Source organism: Thunnus albacares, chromosome 2 (assembly GCF_914725855.1).
Source record: "Thunnus albacares chromosome 2, fThuAlb1.1, whole genome shotgun sequence".
Classification (NCBI taxonomy): domain Eukaryota; kingdom Metazoa; phylum Chordata; class Actinopteri; order Scombriformes; family Scombridae; genus Thunnus; species Thunnus albacares.
The window spans coordinates 18,464,385-18,477,672 of record NC_058107.1 but is presented as its reverse complement, the minus strand read 5'-3'; the positions used below and the strand labels follow the sequence as shown (position 1 = coordinate 18,477,672).

The 13,288-nt window shown below is 37.6% G+C and overlaps 1 protein-coding gene across 1 annotated transcript in view; it reads right to left on the bottom strand.

The window, feature by feature from the left end:
• Nucleotides 1–13,288, bottom strand: part of LOC122994929 (EGF-like repeat and discoidin I-like domain-containing protein 3) — a 118,650-nt gene that overhangs the window by 92,777 nt on the left and 12,585 nt on the right. The window lies entirely within an intron of this gene.

Genomic DNA, 13,288 nt, shown 5'->3' with positions numbered 1-13,288 from the left:
AAAATTGCTCCAAAAAAATGTGCCAGAAATCTGGACACAGTTGCAGAGGCAGAGGACCAAGGGTATCAGATGCATGAGATGACAAATTAGATTGCTATTGCTGTTGGGGGATGATCAGAAATGTTTACAGGATGAACCAATTCCCTCATGAAATCTAAAAAATCTCAAATAAATAATCTTACTCTGTCTAATATTAGTGAAAGCCTATGTATGTATGTACTGATGGGTGTATGTACTGATGGATGGATGGATAGATGGATGGATGGATGGATGGATGGATGGATGGATGGATGGATGGATGGATGGATGGACAAACAAGGCATTGGTGCACTCAAATATGGTGCTCTAAAGACCAGATTAAATATGCATGTCTGTTATTTCTCAATAGCTAATGATACTGCCTACCAATGAGCATGCCAGCTTAATTAAAGTATGATTCAATGTCATGTCCATGTTTTCCATCCACAGCTTTGAATACTAATTAGGTATTAACATATGGAGAGGGTTAAGGCCACACAGCTCATGAGACAGACAGAGAGACAGTTATGGATGCCAGCATTCCATGCAGCTGCAAATGCATGCAAATCCATTTAAAAAAACTAATCAAATCTCATTTCCAATCATAACACAGAAAAAGAAAAACAACAGAGTAGACTTTTCTCCTCTTTACAAATCAAACATTAGTGTTCTGTCTGCCTGCATTCCCATGTAGTGTTTCGAGATGTGAAAATAAAAGTACTTCACAAAGTGCTCTCAGTGGGTTTTAAAAACTTAATCTAATTTGATGTGGTACCTTATTTCTAGGGGGTCTGTATTCAGTGTATCTGGTAAATGTCTAGCAAGACAAGCTGAGCTGACTGTTTTGACAAACTTAGGACACCCCTGGAACGAATGATTTCATCTCAGACGGCAGCCGCAAATCTCAGCAGCTGAAAACTGAAGGGGGGGAAATGATTCACTTAGACATCATCTTGAATAACAGACAGAATTAAAGAGTGAACCGCAGAATCTAACACTGCTTTAAATGTGAGAGAAAGCTTGCATTGAAGTCACAAGAAGCCAAAGCCAAGCACTTTCCCAACCTCTCATCTGTCTGGCTGCAGACGCTCCCCTTTGTATTTTCCCATGCACATAGGCCAATGTAATCCCAAAACCAAGCACATTCCACGCTTCGCTTAGTGCGGTTTTCTCTCTGCCGTTTCCTCTCCTCTCTTACCATAGGGGTCAAGACACACACAAAAGCCTACAGACACATACTGTACATACTGTAGTGAATACACACTGACAAAGAAGAAAAAAACAACATATGCCTCCAAGTACAAACAACTATTCACACCCACACATAAATACACAAACTGCGAAGATAGAGATAAAAGGGATGTTTTCTTTTGTTTATCCAAGTGTTGAAGTGGTGAATCATAACAGCGCATAAAATACACTGTACAATACACTGGGCCACCAAAATGTATGTCTTCAATTGCAGATATTCCCTAGATGAGTCGAAACAATCCATGCAAGTTGCATCACATGACTTATTTCCCATCGAAGTGAACATCAGTATTAGCTATCATCGTCTAAAAATAGTCAAATGTATTTCCCATTTGCAACAGGAAACTTGTAACTCCTCAATTACCACACTTTATCTCACATATGAGCGCAACATGTAGTCTGCAAGTCAGAGGTGCTAGTATGCCTTCACAAGACTTTACTCATAAAAACAACAGATATGGCAGTTTGTTCAAAAAACTTGAAATCACCTATACTTTCCTAATAAGTGACCTTTTCTGGTTGTGAGTGTACTTACTGTCCTCCCAGAGGTAGTTTGATGTTGTTAAACTATTACAAAACCTCTTACGGAGGAAGTTGGGATGAAGGGTTGAGTCAACAAAGCATGTGGCTGTGACACCGGAGAAAACGGTTAAACATCCCATCTCATACTAACAGTAAACATTGGCTTTTTTTTAACTATGACAACAATCTATCCCTAAATTTAACAAGTAGTTTTAGTTGCCTAATCTTAACCAGACCTTAGCAACAAACAGAGGAGGCAAGTAAAGTTTTTGAAGTTGTCATACTGTATGGGCATTTTTGGAAGACAGTGATAAATGACCAATTTTGTTGTTACAATTTTAGTTGCAGTAAAAGTTGTGTTCCACAGCGGGTCCGCAGGTGTTCTGTTTTTATGTTGCAAGGTCCAGTTTTATATCTAATTACTTTATTAAGTTAATTAGTTATTTTCTATTAACATCCATGCCTGGTAGAGAGGTTGCAAAAAGGGTGCTAATTAGTATATCAGTAAATGGCTTCAAAGAATGACTTTAAACATTAGCTCTCGCCCTGTTGTTAAAGCCACTGCTAAAAATATTCTGGTGGATATACTTCAAATATTGGGTTACAAAGCCAGCATTTTTTATTTTTTAAATAAAAAATGCTTGAAGACTGGGAAAGTAGGAAAGTGGCACTATGCCGGTAATTGTACATTTTTTTTATCAGATCCTGGCAACATTATTTACAACATGTGTGTCCTTTTTCTTTGAGCATTAAAATGTTTATATTCATAAAATCCTGCAAATCTAACAGATCTTTCAATTTCCATCCCCATAAAAGTTGTCATCAAAGCCAAATCCCACTGTATCTCCTTCAGCAGTGGGGCTATAAACAGATCTATAATGAATCTTAAAACAAACATGATTTACCACTCAAGTGTGCTTGCTTTATATTGTATCTCATGCAATGCTGTGATAAAAAACACGAACAGTAAGTATTGAGTCATGTCCCATGTATTTCATCAAAAAGTGGTGCAAGCCAAACCCCCATGTACATATTTGTGTAGCATGCACTGGCCTTCGTCATAATCCCTGGGCTGTAAATAAACATAACATCAAACAATTTAAGTTAATCTCCTTCATTACTTAGCGACACAACTATTCTGCTGTCTAACCAGCAAGCTACAAATTAGTCTGGAAGCCATTAAATGTGTTATGGGAGGACTATTAGAGGCACGAGTGCATGTTTTCTTGTGCTTTTCTTACAGTATTTAACACCAGGTGCAGGGAGTGTACGCCAAAGTAATTCTTATGGTCCTAATGTTATTAAGATGGATACTTAGATACAGTGGATCAAGAGACAGACAGATAAGGACATTACCTAACATATTGTTCCGTTTTGCACAATAAATATTTGACACGTGGGTACATCTTGAGACTGCACTAATAAATTTGTAAAACATGGAAGGTTCTGGAGATGACTTATTTAAATGGCCCCTCCTCCTTCCCAGGAGAAGGTCCTCTCTGTAGCAAGATAAGCCTCCATCCTGGGACATATTGGTTTAATCTGACTGACAGCCAGGAGGCAGTAATAACCATCCATAATCTAAATGGGAACCAGCCAGCCTGTCCAGCACAGGGCTGATATGACCTCAAGGTGTTTGGTGGAGATAGAGGGGCCGGTGCACAGGACGTTCAAGTACAAAACACACCCACAGTGCACACACACAGTGAGGAAGGAGGATACACATGCATATATTAAAACACATGTATTAAGGTGTTCACAAATGTAGACATACTGTAGGTGTTGTGACAGGTTTGGGTTGGGGCTGTGTTAAAGGGGTTCATGTAAACTCTTCTTTCATTCATACAGAAAAGTTTTGCCCACAAACTGTACAACATTTAGTACCAACGCATTTTTATTTTTGTTTATATAACTTTTACAGGGTAACGTTGCACTTAAACAGCAATCACCCCATTTACATGCACACAGTAACATCCAGCCACACAGTATATAAAATCAATAACACAACATGGATCTATAGCACATTTTAAAAACAGATATACTGATCAATAGGGTTGAATAATTTGCTTTGAGAGAGTGACCTCAGGCCTCATTTACAAAATACATTTCTCAATATTTCTTAAAAAAACAATCAAATCTCTAATTAGTCAAAGCAGGCTTGGAATGGTGCACAACCCTCTCCATAAAATATCCGTAAATGACACATTAATACATGTATATCTATATATGTATCATTTTTTCTTGTGTCTAAAACACAGGAATCATCTAGTTCCAATTTATAGCAACAGCAACTATCTTACGGTGAAGATTAGGTGCACCAAGGAAGCAAACAAGTCATCAATAGCTGAGACTGGCCTCAAAATCAAGCCATCATCTTATAGTTACTTTTAAAAGCAGTAAGGGCCAGAATGCAGTTTCCCCAGACAATGTTTTATTCTTGAGAGAAATAGTAAGAAAAAGAGGAAAGTTTGTACTAAAAAGACTTTAAATTGGGACATCCTCTCAATTTGACTCATTTGGATGGCTGAAGCCTCATATTATCTTCAGATAAACTTAAATTTTTGCACAAAAGGAGGACTGAATCACTTAAATTGAATTAAAGTGCATTAGAAGGGGATCTTCTAACAGCCAGTATGAACTGGAAGAGTGATTACAGCAAGCTAAACCTGTTTCAATGATCATATGGGCACCTGACTGTTGTTTTAAGCTAGACTTTAAGCTAGACTAATTGTGAACCCGTCCTTAAAGGTCGATCAGCAGGGCACAGCTCATAGCCAGTACTGTGGTAATGTAATGTGTGTATGTGGCACATGGTTTTACTGGTGGTAAAACCAAAAACATAAATAAAAGAACACATTTTTTTTTATTCATGAAAGAAGTTGTGAGAAAGATTTTCAAACCAAAGTGTTTAATCTGGTCTGTGGTTATGTTCGGTTTCTTCTCTTTAATTGGCCAACAATTTAAACAAGCACTATCTAAATGTTTCACAGCTGTGTCTTAGCAAATAATATAAGTGCAATACAGACAACATGTCTACTTTTCTCTCAACATCACTTGTTGAGATGACAAAGATTTTAGATGATATCATAATAGAAGATATATAATAGAAACATACCAATAATTTTAAGACATTATTGTCCATTAGGTGTAATATGATGAGGTAAATACATTTGGATAGTTCTGAGTGGGCGTTTGCATGAAATATTTTTTGTACCTTTTCAGTGTTGTTTCCTTTTCATTAGTATTTAATCCTACAACCCTGTAAGGCTTTCATAATCAAGATGAAAGTGTTGTTTTGCTGTATCAACATTTGTCTGGGTCAGGGGTGACAACAATGATTGCAGTAATTGTAATTATGATAGCAGTCTATTACACAGTCATGGGAGCCAATGTCTGTCTGTTTCATAACAGTGTGTGATGACATTGACCTGGTGGATGGTTTTATACTGGGAGGTTTGAGGAGAAAACTAATTTTAATGTTTAGTAAAGAACAAGCTTTTTGATGACCAGTAGGTCATTTTAGACAAATAGATAATAGATAATTGTAGATTGTTAGGATAATTATATTTTTTATACAAAACATCAGATAAAACATCAATTTAAAGTCCCCTCCATTCAAAATGTGTTTTTCTTATCATTACTTCAGTTAAATGTTTGAGCTTCACTGTGCAGAGTGATGTATGTGCAGAATTTGACACTACAAGGCTGTTTTCACATTCATCTGCATGTGGGGAAAGTTTCTCTGTGCTCACCAAAAAAGACGAGTTTAAGGCGTGTACCTACAAGCATGATTTGTGACATCACAACTAGTTTGGAGCCAATCACGGTCCAGTATGCAACTTACAAAAGTGTGATGTGGAAACTTGAAGCTGGAAGCTGGAAGGGATCTTATATTTATTATATATATTGACCATATATTATGACCAAGAATTGCCAGTGTTAGTTGCAGGAAACTTCTTGGTATTGACTATATTCCCAAACTTAAGTGATTATTTGAGATAAAACAACTGACAACTCTGGACAGCATTAAAATATCTGACATGAAGGCTCTATAAAGCTCATCACTCTTACCTTCATGGTCAGTCGGCCTATGACAAAGTCAAAAACAATCCTGGTAATGGATTGTATTCCCGTTTAGTGGTGTAACATTGAGAGTGACAGTCGGCTGTCACTGCTAATGCTGGCAGCCCAGACACCACTCGCTGGGGCTGACAAATCCTGTTTGTGTCTGTCAAGTGTCTCTTGTTGTGAATCGTAAGCAGTAAAACTTTTTGTTGCAGTTTTCATGTTTCTTCCCAGCATTTGGCGGTGAGTAGGAGATTAGAGCAAGATGGCTGTTTTTAATCAGGGGACAGTAGTTTGAAAAAGACAGAATCCATAAAATGAACGCAGAAACCAGTTTAATTTGCCACAGGACTGCATTTAATTACTGCACGAATCGAGCTGCAATTTAAAATGTTCCATGTGTTTTCAGCCATAATCAAGCAGTATAAATTATCATGACCAACTTGTCAAGCAGCGACAGAGTGCGAATGACAAAAATTGTTACACAAGCTGGAATGGTAAATCTAGGTAAGAGCTATCATTAATAGTTGTGACAGTTTACCAAATCAGCATTTTACAATATTTATATTTTAATGTCACTCACATATTACATGATCCGAATATTTGGAAGAGTAGACTGCATGTCTGAACACTTTTTTACATTTATTTCACAACTCAGTCCAGCTGGCAATAAACACTGTCAGAATTCATATCATCTCATTTCGCTTTTTCTGAGAGAAATTAAAAAAAGCAAATGAGGATTTAGTCAGCCGCACTATGGCACATATGGCAATCTGTGTACATGTGCTACATTACCACGACAGATATCACCTTTCCTTCTACCCCCCCACCCCCATCCCAACACACACACACACACACACACACACAATACGCTCACTTTCTAACCCCCAGCAGATGCTCATTGCACATCTATCTCCCACATAACATCACCCTTAGAAGTGTTTGTTCCATCACAGTGGTGTTTATTAACATTAAATCATCTACAGAGTGGGTGGATAACTGTGAAATGACTCACAGATAGACACACACACACACACACACACAATACCAACAATAATTAGGGAGGCTTTGTTGATGTTCTTTCAACTAATGACAAGGAAGTGCAGTAGCATACTTCTTTGTATCAAGTGGAGTGGTAAACACTATCTTTTTCTAAGTAAATACCCCATCCATCCTCATTTTACCTATTTTGTCAGCAGAGCAGCAGGACTGTAGGGTTAAGTCCTCCATTAACGAGTGGCTCTTTGACATGTGGTGTGGAAAAAATACACCACGCTCCAGACTGAGATCAGGGATTTTTTCCTTGCAACTCATCTGGCTTCTGGGGATACTTTACATGCCATTTCAACTTTGTTTAAGTAAGTAATAATACATGAAAGTAGATATATTGTGAAAAAACATGGCTGCACATTATGGAAAAAAAGTAATGAAAAAAAAATCTTATTGCATATTTTCTGACAGATACTGCAACTGGTTTACAATGCATAACATTTTTGCTTTAGAGCTGCATTTCCTAATGCAGTTGTGAAAGCAGTGCCAAAACAGTTTATTATGGGGATATATGCACTTCTCTATAAAACAGTAATGGATGATATGTGTTTCATAATTCTAATATTACTTTATTAAATTTTAAAACTGGCTGTAGCAGAATCAGCCTAATAAAGTGCACCCTATACTGAAGGAAATGGTAAATAATCCCAAATCATTGTAGTTTATGTAATGCTATGAACAGCAAAGACATTTATTTTCTCCTAAGCATGTGGTAAATAATGCAAACATGAAAAATGAGTCCCCTCTTTTCTGCAAATTGCTTTTGCCAACTGTAACATCTGAAACTATATAAATATAACAGCTATCTCTACTGTTAACAGGCTTTCCACTAGTTTCACAAATGGGATATTTTGCCAGGTGCTAATGTTTTAAACTAACTATTGTCTCCTTTTTAATGTACATATTGTTCTGAAACCAAGCAGCGATCTTAGAGTTATTTACTTTTGACAAGTGCGCCTGAGCAAAACGAAAGCGACCATAAAACTGTTTAAAATCCATAATATCAGAGACTGTATACTGTATGCGAGTGCTTGCGGAGGGGATGTTCAGTCAAACAGAACATTATATTGCTATTCCAAGCATAACATAAAGAAAAACTCATTGGCTCAGACTGTCTTGAGGAAAGTGTTTTTGTAATGTGGTCAATACATACTGCAGACATATCCGAGGCCTGATTCACACTGTGTTTTCGACACACAATCGATATGTTTTTAGAGTCTGCTCTTAAGTGTCAATGTGCAAAACCAAGTGTCAGTAAATAATATATGTTCTCAATAGTGCTATGGTCAGTATTGATCATATGTACCCTATAAGATGCTACCTCAAGAATACAGAAGTAGACAAGCTTGACAATTGTTCTGACAATTGTCAATAAAATGCATTCCCTGATGCTAATAATTGGAGATCTAGATTGCTCAGGCAACTCAAGCATGTTGCATGCAATACAGGCTGATAACAAAACTATTCATTTACAGATTAATTATTGCTATTCTTCCAGAAATAATTCCAAACTGAATAACAGTTGTTGCACTGTTAAATGAGCGACGGCCAGATGCCGACATGCATGGCAGTTCAGCAAGTGTTTCTTTTCAGCAGGGAGATGTTGTTTCCAATGGGTTTTTTTTCTACATCTTGTTTGTTTGTGTCCTACTGTGCAGCAAAAATAATCTTATTACCCCGACAACTATGGTTTATAATAGATGTCATATAAATGTCTTAAGCCTGACACTTAACTCACATGGGTAGGGTGGTGAAGGTTTGAATCTGTCAAGTTACAGATCATCTCTTAATGGTTTAGGGGGACATAGAAGTTGCTACAACTTCCTGCTGTGAATGTATTGTGTTTCCTTGCGTACATAAATAGTATAAAGACCATTATTGTGTCTATTGTGCAAAAGATTATTGTAAAAAGCTGTTACAATATAGAAATGTAGCAATACATTGGAAATGAGCATGTGGAGTGATCAGAACCCTAGCTTCTCTAGTTTCACTTTTTGTGGCCTTTAAAAATTAAAAAAATGCAGATATCATAACCACAGCAATGCCAATAAAAAGAATAATGGTGGATGGAGGGAGGGAAGAAGAAGGACTACACCTGTATCTTCTACTGTATCTCTCTAAGAGACATAACAGCACCATCTCAAAGGAACAGTTGATACCAAAATGAAAAGGATTTCATCATTACTCTCACCCTCATGTAGGTTAAGTACGCAAGTCAAATTGTACTGAAATGTGTATCACCAATAAACAAAAGCAAATAAGCTCCCCGAGTGCTCCAGCAAGCTGTTTCCAGAAATGTCTGGTAATTTTCTGTCCCTTTTGGATTACAAAACTCTGTTTACTTCAGTTTTCTAAGATTGAGCTCTCGAGGTTAACTCCTATTGTCTTTGAGAAGAGAGCTCTGTACAGTTTGAGCTGACAATAGTGAGGATTTTCATTTTATGTCTTTACTTCTTGTTCTTTTAAGATAAAAAAAAAAAACAGGGACACTTTATCACCAGTAAACACATATGATATTACAAGAATACCAAACAGTCAAACGTGCCTCGGCTGCATAAATTGTGGCACAGAAAGCTGCTGTCATGGGCTATGGATACACTTAACGCAAACACATACCAGAGCTGCCATCTGTTTTAGAGGATTTAGTTCTCACTTCACCACTTGACACCTACAGTATGATGCACAATACTAGGGGTGAAATGATTGTTATATTCAATTCCATTTCATCAATACTGTCTGTAAAAAACAGTGCTGATATAGGTCAGGTAGCTTTTATGCACTTCTCAAATGCTCTTGAAATTGTTTTGCAGATATAACACAGGATGTTGAGGTATTTTGTAGTCCATATATTCTGCAAAAGAAAGATGTGTTTAAAGGTCATCTTAAATGCTCTCTGCATATGCAACCCTGCTTTATATTCAACCGAAGAGCCTCTGAAGGGTGCAGAGATTTGGCTCATACATATGTTCTGCAGAGAGAAGACAAAGCAAAGGGAACCACAGCACTGTAAATCAGCATAACTGACTTAAATACTACCAGAACAGCTGATTGTCTATGGGAAAGCTGGAAAACCATGTGCTTCCGAGATACAGCTTAGCATTTATGTCGATTATAGTGTTATTATAATGCCCTTATACATGTATATTTATACTGTCATTATTCAAATCCAAACTTAAGAAAGTAGTTTTTTTTTAACTTGAGAGAGAATTGCTTAAATGAAAGAAGACATCGATGCACACTACACAAGTGATCCCTTTTTCCATTGTGTATCTTGTTGTCCACCAAATGACAAAGAATCAAAACTTGAAAGTGTAATCTGGATCTTTGTTTCCTTGCCAAGTGTATATCTGAAGTGTAATTTGTCCACATCAAAGAATAGAAAAGAAAACCCTGACTTGTTCCACTGTATTCCACATTGTTAGTGTAGAAAGGGAGGAGGGGTGAAACTCTCACTCTTCCTAATTGGATGTAATAGCTAGAGGGAATAAGCTTGCTTTGGCCTCGGGTGGGAGGAGGGGGAGGGTGGGGAGAGAAGAGAGAGAAATGTTTAGAGAGGGCTAAAAATGCTAAACACCCATGGAAGAGTAGAAAGAGAGACAGTGCAGTCCTAGTAAGCCGAACACGTACACAGGCTACTGTACAGAATCAGCTCTATAAAGATGTGCACAAAAGAGAAAAACAAAATGAACACACGGGAATGTAGACCGGAATTAAAAGGCGCCAGAGAGGAAAGAGACAGAAGAGAGAGATTTGAAAAGCAGCACATCAAACAGATGAAGAGGTTATTGATAACAGAGAGCATGCTGGCCGCTAAGTCTGTGAAAGCTTTTGGTAGGACGCTGTCCAGAGAAAAGAGATCTAGGTCTTTATTGCAGGGACATTTGAAGATTAGAGGAACCTTATATGCTCGTGAAGCCTGTCAATTGCTGAGGGCAGTCCTTTAATCGTTCACCCTCATTGAGTTAAACAGATTTGTACAGATAGTGGAAGTGAGGCTGAATGGGCTGATATAACTATTTAAAGAGGGCCTACCAGTGATTTCCCGATTTTAACAAAGTCTAAGGGCTGGCCCAGACCAGCATTTACAGTATCATAGCAAAATTTCAGATTGAAGTCAGTTAAGTCAATTTGCATGGAGTTTTTGTGTTGAGATCAACTTTGGAGAACTTTGGCATGTGAATTTGAGTCATTTATCAATAGCAAACCATATCTGTAGTGCTGACCTTTGAGGGAACAGAAATCCGGAGAGTCTAAAATGAACGGATGCTATCATATTAGCTGTATAACATTGTCCAGTTGTATATAACCTGGTCTGTGGGAGAATATACTGCTCTATAAATGAGATGTGGCACAGTTTGAAGTTTCCTTGAATTTGCTCTTTTGCCAGGACACAAAAATTTCTCTCTCTACCATTTTCTGGTGTCTCATTCTGACTAACACAGACTGAGATGACAAGTAAATAAAACATATTTTTTTTAAAAATTAAATAACAAATTGTTTTTTAAAACTTCATCTGTTTTTGGGCATGAATCAAACTTCTGTTTCAACTCCCATTAGCTCTTCCGCCACCAAACAATATGATGTAAGCTCTGGGCAAGCCAAACCTACAGCATTCTTGGCACAGAATCAACACCCATAATCAATGCGGTGTGGTTGGTCACTACGGGTTTAGAGACTTCACTTGATGTATTCATCTCCTCAAAGACTTGCATGCACAAAGTCCTCTCTTTGGAGGCCTTGTCATAAAAACAACTTCTGTTGCCATAAAAACCACCAACCATAGCACTCAAAGGACTGGGGATCTTTCTTCCCAGCTAGAGGTATCCTACCCTCTTAGGTCTGGATAAGCTCAAACCACTTTCTCTTGAGAAACACTTTAATCGTTTAAGACCACCTCCACTTCTTCTCTGACTTCAAACTGAGAGTAAACCAAATTTACTTTTCAGAAAGTCTGTGCTAAGATACAGTATATTCCTAAAGGAGTCCTAAATTCCAGACCATTAAGGCTACAGTGCATGGTGTGAGGTGTGAAGACCTCAACTGTGCTCAGAGAAAGAAAGAACAGATCAGCTTGAAGTGAGGGGTTAAATAAAAACAAAACAAATAAAAAAACAGCTAGCTTCTTTCTTTTCTTTAGTGTAAAGGTCTCCATCCTTGTTAGGAATAAGCTGGTACCCAATTCTGCCTTCTATTGCTCTCATTACTGTACATCCTGCCTCAGCCAACTCTAAGCCCTGCAGAGGTGCACAGAGGGCTTTCGTCTCAGGATAAGATCGATACCTCTCCTCATCATGGGCCAGGGGCAGCGATAATGCACTCAGCCCAGGGCCTGAAGGGTTGACAGGCTTCTACGGCAACTTGGGTACCAAGGACTCACGTTTTCCTGAAGAAAAACCATCACTATGGAATCAAAATGTTCCAAAACTATGATGACATTTCAAATAGTCAAATTTAAAGATATTAAAACCTACATCAAGAATTAGATTGAATCACAAAAGGTGATAAAAAGGATATTAAGCCATGCCATTATAGGCCATTATAAATCTAACACTATCAGATGCACTAATATAAATATTACAGGGTTGATTATTCACTGCCTGTATCAAACTCCTTCAATGAATGCCGAATAAATGTAAAAAATTGATTTGGCAACCTTTGAGACCCAACCTCAAAGGGGCAAAGCCCAGGTGCTCCAACTCTACGGCTCCAGCTCAGTACACTAAGCATCTTGCTTACAAAGCATCCTCCCATGACACTGCAGGCTCCATAAAACATGCTATCTAAGTCTCTGAGCATAACATCAACTTGAGCTATAAGTTAGCTAACCTCTGACTGCCCTTACCTGGTCTTACATTGTAAAGTGATTTATTTTATGTGATGGCCTTGGCAGGTAACTGATAAAACTGCTCAGAGGCAAGTTAACTGCTGGGGCAGTATCTATTTTAGGTTTGCTATAACTACAGGCCTATGTAGAGAGTGATTAATGATGATTGTGGAACTGCTTAAATTCCTGAATTGTTCTGTATGTGTTGCACACTTAAACAGTGTGACTGGAATACTGAATTGACAAATGTGTGTCCTCTACAGCCTAATGAAGAAATAAAATATAGACATACAGTGTATCCCAAACTAGGAAATCAAAAGTAGTTATGAACCTGAAATGGATCATGTTAATTAATATAATTCATATCCACTCTATTTCAGGTTCTTGCTAACTAAGCTCACATACAGTTTAGCAAACATTTCATTGGATTCACAGTATAATTTCAGTTTGGCAGCAGATTGACATTCAGTTGCAAATGATTGCAGTTATCAGATTATGGCAGACGAAATCAATTCATATATTGTCTATGTATCATTATTATTATTATTATTATTATTA